This window comes from Leuciscus leuciscus (genome assembly GCF_965113295.1).
Source record: "Leuciscus leuciscus genome assembly, chromosome: 6".
NCBI lineage: Eukaryota > Metazoa > Chordata > Actinopteri > Cypriniformes > Leuciscidae > Leuciscus > Leuciscus leuciscus.
The window spans coordinates 15,712,991-15,729,379 of NC_138730.1; positions in this window are offsets into that span (position 1 = coordinate 15,712,991).

Sequence of the window (16,389 nt, forward strand, 5' to 3'; positions counted from 1 at the left end):
GCGAGGAGACATGCTGTATCAAGAGTTCCTCTCCTTCGGAAAGTTCCAGCTGGCATTAGATCCAAGAATGTCTAAGGTTTGGAGCCATGTTGTGTTTTAGGAAACAGCGAATGTGCTTTACTTTTTACTTATTAATGGATTTCCATCTCTACCTCATCAGGACAGGTTCAGCACCAGTTCAGAGGAACCTCCCAATCTCAAACCAGGTGTTTTTTGACAAAACAGAGTGCCTTGGCAATGACGAAAGAGCAGTTGCATGAGGGAATGACCATACTGTAGATGTTGGGGGAAGGGTGAGATCACACACTACATTGAGAGAATGGAGCATTTAATAAGTTGCTCTTTGAAAGCCACAAAGACTTTCATATATAAACATTTCTACAACCGAGTGACCCTTTTAAACACTGAACAGTCCAATGTTCAACAAACATCCTGTTGGACAGGAAATAACACTGTGTGGGTGTGATATTATTTCAACTTAATGCTGACCTCAACAACTAATATATCATGTCAAGCTGTTGGCCCTTATTTGAAAAGTGTGCATAATTGTATTCATTGTGCACATGTCGTGTAATTTATATCTCAAAAGTATGTTTTTTTTTTTAAAACTGTACTTACAGATACAGTATATATTGGTGAAATAAAAGGCCATTTAAGTGTACTTAAAGAAGGAATGCTTATATGAATGTTTCTTAACAGACATACACTTTTAAAAAAGTACAGTTTGTAATAATGTCAAATTAAAAGATTAACTTTTTAAAGTACATTTTACATAATTATATGTTAATCATCTTTTGTTGTGTTTTGAATATGTACACTTATTTTGATGTGTTGATTGACATACCAAAAACGTAATATTGATTATAATTTTACTGTAGTGTGTTTTTACATTCAAAGTCAATATATATTTAAATTAACTAAATCGGAACTTCATTATTACAAATGTGTAATTATAAATATATTGAAATGCATGAAAAACAAGTTTCAACAGAAATTATATTAAAGTATAATTAATAATAATAAACTTAAAAAGTGGGATTAGCAGTACATTGTAAAGAACACCATATTGCAAAGACAACAGAAGTAATTATAAATTACATATAAAAATCTTAATTCATAAATGTAATTAAGTCCTATACTAATGTAAAAAAACAAAAACAAACATTTTTCAAGTACAACTAATAACATTCAATTAAGTGTCTGAAAAAGTCAAATTTAGTAAGCACTTAAATATATTATTTATAATTACTCTTTTTAAAAAGTATGTATGTACAAACGAGTTTGTATCTTTGCTAATGTTTTTAGTCTTTGTAAATTCATCCAAACCAGCCTCATTAAGTTGTTAGTAGACAAATAAATGTAAGGTAAATTACAATGAAACAATAATAATGTTGCAGTGAGCTCTGGGAGAGGAGGTTTATTAGCTTGGATCAGTCATCATCTTCCCTATATTTACTTGTGGGCAGCGGAAAAAGGCACGGCGATACTCACAGAGCCAAACGTATGCAATGTGTGTGGGATGGAGTGTCGCCTATTTAGTTCTCTCACAAGGGTGCCAGTTCACCAGAACTTTTCACAGCACTGTCTCCCCAGACCAATGAAAACATCATGCCTCTGCACTCCGCAAAGAGAAGCAGGAAAATAAATGTTAGACTTTTTCTCCATTACTGCAGCACGGGCAAAAGGGCGCGCAGTGTTCCCAGGATCGCTCATGATGTGGAACGGAAAAGGAAAAAACTTATTAGGGGAACCAAGAAGCTAAAAATAACCGTACAATATCTGCAATGCTACACACAGTCACACAGTCTTATATAAGATAGTTCTCTCTATTAAAGAACCCCAAGCCCTGGTGAAAAAAAAAAAAAAAAACACTTTAGCATACTTATTCCAGAAATAATATGCTTTTAAAGAGTATACTTCTGTGTGAACTGAATGTAATGTTTGAATGAAGGCTTTACAATTAAATGAAAGTGTATTATTTGAATTTATATTAAGAGCTGCTGTAGGAATCACATGACGAAGGGTATAAGAAATAAAAGTCTTTATTATAATCCACAAAACTATAGAAGTATAAAGTATAAACAACCACGCAAGCTGAAACGAGAACTCACAAGGGAGTCAGACAAAGTTTTGTTTGTCTGAATAAAACAGGGAGTTTAAATACAAGACGAACATAATGACTGACAGGTGATACGTAACCATAGAAACAAACGAGTTAATCAGTAACCGAGAAAATCAAAACTGAACGGAGCAGAGAAAGAGGAACTTAACAAATCAGAGTATAGAAGTCAATAACCGTGACAGTACTCGCACTGTAACGAGTACACCTGAGGAGGGAGGGAGGAGGCTTTGGAGGATGGAGTGGAGCTGGGGATGGGTGGGGAAGAAGAGTTGTCGGTGGAGACAGACACCATGGTAGACCTGACTGTGGGAGGATCCAGGATAGAGCTTTGGCCCAGGCGGAACACGGAGACCGGCTGACGGTGGCGGAACCAGGGTGCATTATCCGGCGGACCAGAGAGACCGATCGACCAGGGCGACAACCACAGCCTGGAAGCCCCAGGTGGTGCTGCTGGCTCACGGGACCGAGGCAGAGACGGGGGCTCGGTAGACCGGGGTGACGACGAGGAAGCCGGAGGGAAGGAGAAGTCTGGTGCAGCCGAGGGGTGGAGGGTTCAAGGTGCAGCTGGAGACCTGGAAGTCCGTGGCGTAGGCAGAGCGACGACTGACTAAGGCTGAGCTGGAGGAACAAGGAAGCCTGGAGGATTCCTAGGGCTGACAAACCACGGCGAAGTCGAGGGAGCACAGAGTCGGGGCGAAGTCGACGGTGCTGACAGGCCGAGGTGTCACAGGAAGTCAGGCTGGAACATTGGAGGAGGAAGGTTTCCAGATGGGACCAGAGAATCCTGACAGCTGGACGGGACTGACAGAGAAGGCAAAGACTCGATTGTGGAGACTCGTGAGGGAATTTGGATCCGCAGTACACAGATCTATTACGTTTCCTCCTAGTTCTTGGATGGACTGGGCGGCTTGCGTCGACTCCGGGACGACCCAGGTTGCAGGTTCTGGCTCTGGCTCTTTCTCTGCCTCACAAATGGTGATCGAGGACCCGCTGTGCAGCAACACCCACCCTACCAAAGTCCTCCGCTCGAGGAGGAGCAGATGCAATGCTGTAAAGTCCATGTTTCTCATTTTTACTCGTTTAGAGGGTAGGTTCTTCTGTTAAGCTTGGCTGCTGTAGGAATCGCACGACGAAGGGTATAAGAAATGGAAGCTTCAGCATAGGTTCTACAAGGAAGACTCTAATGCCACGTCATTCATTGTTTAAAAAATTTGATCTAATTAGATCTAGCCAATCACATCTCAACACTTGATGTAAATGCTTAATCTTACGATCCTCCTCACCACCACCAGGTTGGCCCTTTCCATTTGTCCGGGGGTTGGCTCCGCCCCTCCTAGACAGCAACATAGTGTCGGCCCAGGTCCAGCCCATATCTGGTACACGTGGATTCCACACGGTCTAGATGTGGGCCAGATCTGGGCCGACACTATGTTGCTGTCTGGGCTGCCTTCATCTCCAAGCAGGACCTGCCAGCTTACCTCAATACCTGGACTAAGGATGAGGCTTACACCATAGAACTATGTGATACGATTATTGCTTGGATATATTTCTCAAATTTGTCTTCAATTCTTTCTGGAAATAAAATGTATTTAAATGTTTTTCTGCCTATCAGGTCTTTCTGGTAGTCTTTATTATAATACACAAAACTCAGGAGACGTATAAACAACCATGCATAAGGAAAGAATAACCGACAAGGGACTAAACAAAACAGGGAGTTTTAATACAAGACAAACATAATGACTGACAGGTGATAATTATACGTAACCATAGAAACAAATCAGGAGATAAGAGAACAAAAACTAAACAGAGGAGAGAAACAGGAACTAAGCAAATTAGAATATAAAAGTCCATAACCGTGACATTAAGTGCAATTAGTGTTTTTTTTACCCTTAAGTACACATTTATATGCAATTACATAATAACTTCTATTGTCTTTGAAACAAATGACAAGTATTTATGATAAACACTTGAAATGACAAACTTTTATAATTTAGTATATTAAAGTATATACATTTTTTAATATATTATATAAGACACTGCAATTAGAATTATAATCAAATTTGTGTGCAAAATATGCTTTAGTATAAACTTATTTCTTTAAAGATTAAAAAAACACTAAATTTAAACGTACTTTAAAGTAAAACTTTTAATTTGACATTATTTCAGTGTTCACTCTTTAAAAGTGTTAAGAAATGAAAGTGTACTCTAAGTAAGCTACACTTAATGATCATTTTATTTCATTATCTGCAAGTACAATTTTTTAAATATTCTTTTAAAATTTGAAGTACACTAAAACTGCACATTCAATTGAATTTATTAAATGCACTTATTACTGTATAGGCAAGCAATGCTAATGCTAGTCTGTCCAATAACATATTACCTATACTGCATATTACCCTTATGCTTAAAATTATTAATATTGATGCATTTGAACAACTATCCAATTGGTGGATTCTGCATAGGAATAAAGGTATGTTGGGCCAAAGATATGCCCAGACATGTCCTGCACTCCCCATAGTAAGACACAACAGAAGACTCTCATAGATTTGCTATATGATATCAAAAAGCGTTGGTATTCTAACCATCCCAGCTGTTGCGATTAAATCTCTTGACGGCAATGCTTTTCCACAGTCCACGTCCTTTTAATTTTAACAACTACTTTTTTTAATGCTAATATTATTTGCAATACAATTTTCATACCACAAATCTTTATTTTATTTTTAATCAACAATAGGGTTTTTTTATTAATTTTTTCTTTTGATATTTACTATTGAGACTGCTCAAAAGAATGTTTTTTGCTTATAACACTGGTGAAGTTTGCAAAAGAGTAAGTCAATCGTTCTAATGATGACAACGGTGATTTTTTTCGTTCACAAGCCACCTTTGTTGTTCCTGCTGGAGAGACCACCGGGTTGGCGGGGAGCAGTCAGAGCACTGAGGGACAAGAGGGGTCTGATGGCAGGCTGTGATAAGCAGGTAAGCTTCTGCCTCTCACCGTATTGTCAGCAGGTCCAGACAGATCTGTCAAGAGGAAGAAAGAGAGCCACACATGCAAAAATGAATACAAAGCATTCATTTCACAATGCAGAAAAAGCAAATATAGTGTGTGTCTAGCATTGTGCTGTGGACTGTTTTTTTCTTTAACCCTTTCCTCATCACCCCCAATTTTGGCAAGTGCTGCATACATGAAATGCCCAAAATAAAAAGGTTACTGCTCATAAGTAATTCTGAATAGAAACATAACACACATACATTTAGAAAGCCAACCCTTGAGAGTTTATAGTTCAAGACTCAAAATTAACCAGATTGTTATTAATATTGAGATATATAAGCTCAAACATATTTTGAACTAAAATAATCCAGGATCACCAGTGATCCCTGACAGGTAAGGGGTTTTAAAAGAGTTCAACCAAAAATGAAAATTCTGTTATCATTTCCTCCAAACTTGTGTAACTTTATTTGTTCTGTGAAACACAAAAGGTGAATGTTTTGAGAATTCTCTTGGTTAAATTTTATTTTTATGATACTGTTAGGGTAGGGTTATAGTTTGTAGATTAAGTTGCAAAGTTACTTACAGTCAGTAGAATGTCTGGGGAGCATCAAAATAAAGTGTTTAGCAGTAAAGCACACAGTCTTATACTTTATATATAGTACTTATACACTCGTTAGTTAGTGGACATGTAGTAGCAAAGTTACTTATAGCTTATTAGCTAATGCTAATGAGCTAATGCTGCACGCCACACCAGTCTCGAGTCTCATGGAGGAGCTCCGGAAGTATAAAAGGAGGAGTGAAGAGGAGAGAGGACCAGGTTTGGATTTTATGTTGTTGTTCTGTTTTAATTTATGCAGCAGTCGTCCTTGAGGGGCTGCCGCTTTACTTTCGTTTTGTTGTTTGTTTATTTTTGGATTAAAGTTTGTTGAACGTTCGCCTGTTCCCGCCTCCTTCTTACCTGAACTTTAAACATTGCTACAATATGGCTTTGTAACAACATGGATATTACTATTATTATTATTATTATTATTATTATTATTATTATTATTGGAATAACTATTCCTTTTAACTATGCCTTTCTTATAAATATATCATATTGGGTTGCTTAAAAAAACAATAATTTTGTTACTTCAGAAAATAGAAACAAAAGTCTTTTTCATTTATCATTCTATATTAAAGCTTGCACAAGACAGATCTGTTTCCCTGAGTAAACAAAAATTCTGTTTCCTTATTCTGCCAAAGACGAAGCAAACCATTCTCACAGCACTTACAGTAACCACATCCTTGACCCAACAATAATCTCTTTCAGGTTAGTGACAGAGCCCTAGGCCTCAGACTAACAGGCACATTTGTGGTGAACCATTCCTGGCCCTGGGGCCAGTCCTGTTAGTCTCTATGGCACCAGGCTCTCTTTTGTTTTCACAAGAGGGTCAAGAGTGCTTGTCCTTTACAACTTGAAAGCAGAGCGCAATGGGATCGGCATTCAAGCAAACCCTGCACAGGTCACATTGCTTTTCGATTCGCCATGATCACATATTCAACAAACAGATTTAACATTATGGCTCTTTGTTAAGCTTGGATGTGGATTCAATTTACTCTATGTAAACAGAAAATAAAGTTTAAGGGCCTTCTAATGCAAGACTCCCACAGTTTCAGCTGAGAGTATTTCGCTAACTTCCTCTTACAAGCACATGAATCAGTGTTTATAGACATTTGTCTAAATCTGGTTGAATTCAACATGCTGAAAGGAGATCATCCTGAGGTGTGTCTCTTTTGGGCAAGGCTCATCTGGGTGGCAGCTGAGAGCTGTCAAGGATGAAGAAATTGGTAAAAAGGCACATTTAAGGGATATACAGCTGTTGGCATTTGGTAGGAAATGAGCCAATTGTGTTTCCGCTCCTGATTCGCTTTTTCCCATTGCGGCTTCCAAGTCTTTTTTTATTGAGCCCATTAAAACAGGAAAAACGCACCAGCATCCTTTGCAAAATTGTTCCTAAACTCCTGTGTGTAAACACAATGAATGAGAACTATTTCTCCAGAAGACCTTGAGGTTTATGACTGATCACCAGGCTGGAGATTTGTAATTGTACTCTCACACAATGCCTTTATACATATGCATTTTGCATTACCCCCTGGAGAAATCAACATCTTGACTGCATCTCAATAGAGATTTTGTCTCCAAAAGTGTTTAATTAGGTAACCAGTAACCAAAGTAAGAAAGCCTTCTCTGCTGAATTCAGCCTGCAGCCAAGAGCAGTGTTTCCTCTCATTTGGAGGGCTTAAAGCTTTGATTCTTTGCCATATATTGTGTATTTTCCAGTGTAGGCCTGCAATTATGGTGAATTAACAGGAAGTTGAGTTTCCAGCGGTTTACTCTTGATTTGGACTCAAGTTTGGAACAACATTGGAACAAACACCTTCTAAGGACCTTATCTTGATTGTTGCAGTATTGGATGGCATATTAAATGCATGTTAACACATCACAAATAGATATAAACATTCTTGTGAATCTCAATGTCCAGCTCACATTTCACCACAACATCTGTTTTAGAGCTCTTAAGACTTTTGGGATTATTTATTTATTTTTACCATTATTATATATATTTTTTGTTTATCATTTAATTAAAGACAGAACAGTATTAACCATTTCTGTGTTACAGTAATTAGTGCATTGCAGTAATGTGGTTAATGGTTAACATTTCCGGGGTTCTCAGAAGCAGAAGTTGTCATTGGTAAACATCTATAGCGGTGAACGGGAGATGACAGCAAATGTAATTTTTTGTATTCCCATTTGCTCCAATAGCAAAAAATAAATAAAAAATAAAAATACATGATGTGTTTCCACGACTTTCCAAAAGAGAATGCAATTGTATTAGAAACACCCTTAAGTGTTAATTTTTTATTATTATTATTATTATTATTTATTTTTTGGTAATACAACACAAAGTATAGTGTTATAAATGTGCATTACATTTTTGAAAAATAAAAATATGATAATAAGTGGATAATAAATGCGTCACAGTCTGTAAAAAGAGTCTTGTCAAGAAAATGAAATGGTCAAAACACGATATAACTATTATTGCCTGGTGATTTATAAAAAGTTATTCAAATGCAGCAAAACATGTTGTTGTTGTTGTTGTTGTTTATTTAAGAAAAAAATGGGAATCCAAAGTCAGAAAGAACGCAACAGCTTTATAAATGCAAAGACAATACACGACCAGGAACTGAGGAAAACGAAATGCTTAACTTCACAGGTTAACAAAGCAGACTGGAAACAGGTGTGCAACTAAATCAGTAACTAACCATGGTAAGAAATGAAGAGCGGGAAATAAAGTAAACAGGAACAGAACACAGGAAATCAAGGTGATACAAACTAAAAGTCCATGAAAACAGAACATAAACCTGACAGTATACTGATGTAAGCAATATATACTATAAAGCAAATCTAACTTGATCTCACGGGAAAACGTAACTATTTTATGAGGTGGTGATTTCGTATAAATTCGTAAGATGTGAATTGTACAAAAATGTGTGATTATTAGCTAAAAAGTAAGCATGAAGGTCCTCCCCTAAACACATCCATCACTAGGGCGAAAGCAGATCGTACGAAAATGTACAAATTAGATTGTACGACTTCATACGAATTACCCACCAATTTGCCAAAACATTAAATATTTATGAATTACCTCGAGATTGTGTAGCAAATCTCAGATACATGATTTTTTTATATTATAGCTATATGCATTATAACACAGCTCTATATATGAAGTTGGATATATATTATCTAACTTTATTCACATACTGTACATACAATACACTTATGTAAAGGGATATGTACTACGAAGCAAATTTCAACTGCCTGATTTTGTATTCCATTGTAAAATGTAACTCATCAAAATTATGGGTTTTTTTTTTGTAAAGCTGCTTTGAAAAAAGAAAATTGGGATTGTGAAAAGTGTTATATAAATAAATTTGACTTGACTTGGCTTGATATAATGGTCCTAAAATAGGCTTGATAATATATAATGATTCTAAAATTGACTTCATTGTCTTTAAGCCAAATAAAATTATTATTTGGATTTTGGAGAGAAAGATGACTTGTTCTTGGCAGGCTTGTTGTCTCCGTGCCAGTAAAGTATAAGTGAGTGCCTCGTGTTGATCTGGTCTAGAAAGAAAATGAAGAACTGATGGACTAGTCTGAGCAAGAGCTCGGTCCACGTGACTCATTAGACTTGTAGCTTGTGAATGCTTGGGTCTGTGATCTTCCTGACCACCGTCACAAAACACACATTCCTGCCGTCAGAGATCTAATCAGGCAGGGAAGTGGCACCTCAGGGTCCTTCAGGTCAGATAACGACCTCTCCCCCCGGGCTGTCATTCCCTGTGACCATCAGATTGACCTTATTTATTCAGTTCTAGCTCTCTCTCTCTCTCTCTCTCTCTCTCTCTCTCTCTCTCTCTCTCTCTCTCTCTCTCTCTCTCTCTCTCTCTCTCTCTCTCACTCTCCTCTCTCTCTCTCTCTCTCTCTCTCTCTCTCTCAGCTGGTATTTTGATTTATACAGTGATATTTTTTAAAGGGCTTCCAAGAAATTGGACAAATGGATGAGAAGCTCTCAGAATAGTTAGGAGAGACATTTCTCTGTGAACTTACTTCAGAGTGCAATTAATAACCCAGCAGAAATGGTTCTTTGAGGTTTATTGAATAAAGAACACAGAGTAGCCATTCAAGACAAACAACATTTTTATTATAGGGGAATATATATCAAAGGTTTAAAGGGATAGTTCACCCAAAAGATAAAAATTCTGTCATCATTTACTCACCGTCATGTTGTTCTGAACCCGACTTTCTGTCTTCCATGGAACACAAAAGGCAAAATTTTGAGGGATATGCCACTCTTTTCCATGAATTAGAAATGAATAACTTGGGCTGTTAATCTCCAAAATGCTAGGAGAGCTTCTGTAGAGATTATTTTCAAAGACTGTCAAGACTTTAAGTGAATAATGACTTGAGGATGAGTATGACTTGAGATATATCAACTTAGTTGAATGGACTTTTATGGAATTACATTTTGTATATATACCTTTATGGTGATTTTTGGAATTGTGGCGCCAAAGTCCTAATTAATTTAAATGTGAAAGAGTAGACTCAATATTCTCTTTAAAAAATTTCATTCGCAGAATTCAAACTGAATGTTTTGGATTATCTTGACACTTGTGCAAAAGGAGTGAGCTTAATTGTTTTGAATACTTGTAGTATATTTATAAGTATATTTAAGTATATTGTTAAACTGTAATGTAACTGTACTTTACTGCAGATAAAATAATGTTAATACAATAAACTGTACTTTACTGCAGATAAAATAATATTAATACAATAAAAGGAATTCACTTAGAAATAATTCACTTCCATGACTGTTTTTTAACACACTTAAGTACACTTTTAAAAGGTGCACTTTTTTAATAATGTCAACAAAAATAAATAAATAAATTTAAAGCACATTTAAAATAATTGTTTTAATAATATTCTGCCCGTGCTTTAAAGAAGTAGACTTATTTGGATATGTGTACTTCTTTAAAGAGTTGAACTTCATTTTCACAAGCGCCAATACATAAATTGTGAAATTTTATTTCCGCATACTAGAAAATAAAAGTAACCAATCTTGCCATCTGTGCTTCTGTTTGGTTTAAGAGAGGTCATGGAAGCATAGATAGATAGGGCGAGTGAGGTTTATCTCTTATCAGTCTTTTGGTGTCACACAGAGAGTCGGGGGAGGAAGAAACATGTACTCTGATCATTGATTAAACATAGAACAGGATCCAGACTATTTGACTTTCTGTCTGTCTGGAGTGAGATTGTTGGTTATACTGATTAAAGAATAGTCTGGCACGGAGCATGTTTAAACCACACTCTCAAAGACTACATCACTACATTGCTGCCTTAAATACTCAAAATCAATATTTTACAATAATGTAATAATAATATATGATTTGATAACGATTTTTAAAACAATTAAGATTTTTAATGTTTTTAAACATTCTCTTATTCTCATCAAGGCTGCATTTATTTAATCAAAAATACTCTAAAAAGATTAATATTGGGAAATGTTATTACAATTTTCTTCTTTTTTTTTTCAATATATTTAAAAATGTCTTTTTTTTTTTTTTTTTTGTGATGCAAAGCTGAATTTTCTGCATCATTACTCCAGTCTTCAGTCAGTGTCACATGATCCTTAAGAAACTTTTATTATTATTATTATTATCAATGTTGAAAAGAGTTTTTGCTGCTTAATATTTTTTTGTGGAAAGCATGATAAACTACCGTTCACAATTTTGGGGTAATTTTATTTTCATTTTTTAAAGGAAAGAAATTAATACTTTTATTCTGCAAGGACACATCACATTTATAATGTTATAAAAATATTTATATTCAAATAAATGCTGTTCTTTTGTACTTTCTATTCAAAGAATCCTGGTAAAAATATCATGGTTTGTACAAAAATAAACCAGGCAATGCAGGGAAGAAGTGAGAGAGGAGGATATTATGCAGCACTCTTAAACTTTTAAACAAAACAAATACAGATTCCAAAACACGGAGAGGCTGAAACGTAACCGCTAAGCAAACAGCAAAGACAATACAGAACAATGAAATGAAACAAACTTAGGGCTTAAATACACATGCTAAACGACGAACCGAACAAGACCCAGGGGATCATTCTGACAACGTTGCCATCTGTACACGAAAAACACAAAGGAAAAACTTTCCCATTTTTAGTACATCATTGGTCGTGTTAATGTTCCCTTAGAGTCCACAAACAGAACGTAACTGTTACACTGTTTTCAACATTGATAATAATAACAGTCATGATTAATACCGATTGCGCACCAGTAATAATTGATAATAAAACAGCATATTAGAATGATTTAGGAAGTAACTATGACACTAAAGACTGGAGTAATGGCTGCTTTTTACTCTATTCGATTAAATAAATGCAGCCTTGGTGAGTGTCAGGGTATGTTTTGTCCCAGAGTGTTTGATTGTTGTATTCAGTTCACCTGTTGCCTATTAATTAGCTCTTTAGTTCCTCATTTGGTCTTTAAACTTCAGTTATGGGGGTGCTCAGTATATTTATATGGCTTTGCTGTCGAAAGGTAATTAGCTGATGAAGTGGATTTACTTGTTGTAGAGTTAACGGAAGTTATCATGAGCATTGTAATGTATGAAGCGAATGTCACAACAAAATGACAGATCGGGAAGATTTTAAAACAAGCGGTACGATCTTACTTTTATGCTGTGGAAATACAAACCGGAAGACAGAACACAGTGAGCGCAGCGCTTAAAAGGAGCGGGGCTACACAAGGGTTGTAGAATTGTTGAGAAAAACAAAACAAAAACTTAAGCACTGTTAAGTTCAACTAATTGGATTTATTAAATTAAACTATAATATAATCATTTCATTGTAAAAAGCATGTAATTAAGTGTCCGAAAACATTCATTCGTTCACTTCTCACTCAAATATATTATTTTTAAAGTGTATTATTTCAGTAATAAGTACTCTTTTTAAAAGTATGCTAAAGTGTAGGCCTACTTCTTTTCCACAAGGCTCAAGCCATGCATGTGACAAAGCAACAAGTTGGAACCGACAGGTTGGAACCAGAATGAAATATTGTATAAATGCATAATGTTAAAATGTGTAAATATTACATAAAGTAGATATTAGATATTTTGTTATTTTTAGCCTAAAATCAATATCAAAAAGACAAAATGTTACTATACATGTTGTTTTATGATCATGTTCATTACGTCCATGAAAACACTAAATTTGATGTTATTCTGTATGAAAAGCAGTTCATTAAAGCTAAAATAATAACAAACAGAGACCAACAGAGATAAATACTTTCAGCTGAACTTTGGCTGTGATGAGTTGAATCTTTTATTATAATATTTATATATTTGTGAAGACTACCCCATCGAGCAGCACACATAAACAATACTGCTATAATGGACTGGAGAGGTAAATAAATCAACAATGAGCTTGTTTGTGTTGGATGAAATGCAGATTTGGTGGCCAAAGAACAGCTTGGAAAGAAATCAAATGAGTGGGTCTTCAAATACATCTACAAAACAAATGAATGAATGAATGAATGAATGAATGAATGAATGAATGAATGAATGAATGAATGAATGAATGAATGAATGAATGAATGAATGAATGAATGAATACAGGAAGTACAGTATATGCAATTCCAATGGTCTGACAAGACAATTTTTTTTGCATTTTGTTGTAAACCAAACAGTGCAGAAACACATCATTCACCACATTCTAGAAGGCGTAAACTGCTGAATATACAGGAAATACAGGAATCCTGATGAAAAAATTCTGTTGAAGTGAAAACTGTCTTGAGAAATGTGTTTTTCAGAAAGACAAGCATAAAACCACAGATTTAGAACAATGGCGTAAAAACAACAATATAAACAGATACTCCAAACGAAATGTGTTTCAGTATTGTAAAAAAAAATGTTTTATAGACATTGTATTATGTGCATTTACACTACTACTGTATGCCTATACACAATGTATAAGCCCTCGCATTGTTCAATTCAATCCACCACATAACCGCATCTGACACAAATGACAGTAAGTGCTTGCTAATTACAGCTCAAATGTTGCAGGACAAGGTTTTGTGTCACCAGCCTTCCGGAACAATCCACCGATTGTTGTGTGAGTTGATTAGGCAGACAGGGCAGGGCTCCTTCCCCCCCAATTATCTCCATTTGGGAAAGTATTTTCATGCCTCCATGCTCACGACAGAACAGTGTGGGAGTGGTTGGAGAAGTGGAAAGGGGGGTGGGAAAAAAAGCTGAAAATGAAAGATCTGTCAGTTCATGGTGTTTATGAGGTCTGCTCGGAGGTCCTCTCCAGGGTATTTAGTTCACTTACAACTCCAGTGTGGCTGAAGAACGTCAACACTGTGCCCAGAGAAATGCGAGGAAGAAACAGGTCACAAACCAGTAACAATCCAAACAAAAGATATCCGTTTTTACCACTGACCATGAGACACTTTATGAAATAATGCAGCTCATTTGTGAGGGGCCCAAGAGTACTTTGATTCTTGGCGATAAAATGTGAAACGTTTTGGGGGATTGCAAAAAAAGGGGGATTGTACTTGCTCTGTCTTTCTTATGAACGTTTAAAGACATTTAAGTAAAGACATTTTCATAGTTTAATTAAAAAAAATGGAACTGAACACTGAAGAAAATACACTATCTTGATGTTCTCACTAGTTTAATTTGTTAAATGACAATCTCCAACATACAAGCATCACAGGATAATTATTTTCTTCTTCTTTTTCTTCTTTATTTCATAGGTAGCATTTTATGAATCCTACATACACAGAGTTTTCAAGTGTTTGCATGATTTTACAGAATTTCAGCTTGAAATTACACAATAAAACACTAAATAAAAATATTCAGCCATAAGTATACATGTAACTTGAATTTTCTCAACTTACGTGTTTGAGTTATCTCAACTTTTATCAACTTTTTTCATGTTAAATAGTTGAATAAACTTTAAAAACTGAATTTGTCATACAAAACGTAAGTTGGATTTTTTACAGTGTATATATATAACCAGGACTCAAACCAGGACTCAAATATATATATATATATATATATATATATATTTGAGTCCTGGTTTGTGGTCATTTACAATCTTTCTCCAACGTTGCTTCCTGTCAACTCTATAGTGTACTGTACAAATAAAGGCATAAAACAACTATGATGATCTAATCAAACTATGAAATAATCATAAACTATTTTAATATTTTTTAAATATAAAAATTATTTATATCATCACTTTTATTTCCACAACAGTAATAATAATTATAATAATCATTATTTTCATGTAGCATACCTGTTTAGTAGGGTGACAACAGTGTCAGTGAAGAGATTGATAAGAAGAATAGAAGAATATGAGACATGATGTGTGAAGAAAACTAAAAAAATGTCCTGCAGCTGGTTGCCTGAAACTTTTAAGTTTTCTGAACTTTTTTTTTTTTACAGTATATATATATATATATATATTATAGTCATTAAATAGTCATTTAAAAGTGACTGAAGTCAAAAGAAAGATAAAAGACTAAACATTTTATTTTTAAATTGATTAGGCACTATTAATTATGCTGCATTAATTTTCATTTATCACACTAACACAGCAATAAATGTTTTGTGTGAGAGCAGGCACTTGTCCGGGCACCTATTTGTCATCTAATCCTATGAGTCTCACACTGCATCTGAAATCAAATACTTCCCTACTACATTGTATGTGAAAAACAGTACGTCAAAAGAGTAGTATGTCCGAATGCATAGTATTTGAAAAGTTCTGGAGTGGGCATTCCATCGACACTTTATTAGCCCATGAGGCCATGTGACGGGAGAGGATTTATGAATGGCAGTGAAGTGATGAGGGTAGGTCACCTGACAGTAACAACAACATGGTGGATGTAGTCCGTCCGAATTTCATTCATACTACCCATGTTCATACTAAATAGAACGTCCTTTTTTTTTTCTTTTTTTTTTTACTTAAATTCAAACGTTGCAAATATGTGGACGGTATGTGATTTCGGACACAGCATCAGTTTCAGATCTGACTCCTGCCCGCTCACCCCAGGGCTGCCTGAGTGCAGTTATTGAAGTGGAAGTCCTGGTGGGAAGCAGGTTTCATTTTAAAAAGCCTGTGTTCCTTGTTGGGGCCTGTAATTATGTGATTTACAGCCAGAGATCTTTTTCCTTTATTATTTTTTTCCCCCACTCATTTTGCTTGACAGTTCACCCACCTCAATTTTCAATGACATCCTTAAATCTAAATCTGGCTAAATGAAAGAGTATTAAACAAGCTGACTAGAGAGGAGGGGGCATTGTAGCTACCTCTTAGGGGCTAAATGTTTCCATCTGTTTGTTTAACAATTTAGGCTTTCTGTTTTAAACTCAACCCTCCTTTTTACTCTCTCTCTTTCTATTTTATTCTTCCCTTCTGTTTGAGTCCCCCCCGTCAGACTTTAAAGTAATGTGCTCTCAGGAGGGGCTTGAAGAAAAGATAAGCCACATTACTTCAATCAGACACAGCGTTACTGGACACCGCGCCTCCCTTACCCACTTTAACTGGCACCTTGGGGTCCACAGATGTTCCCCTATAATGACTTTTTTAGCCATTAGCTTAATAGTTGTTTATGGCTGTGAAACGCAGGAATGTGGCCGTCTCATGAGGAAGAGGTGGAA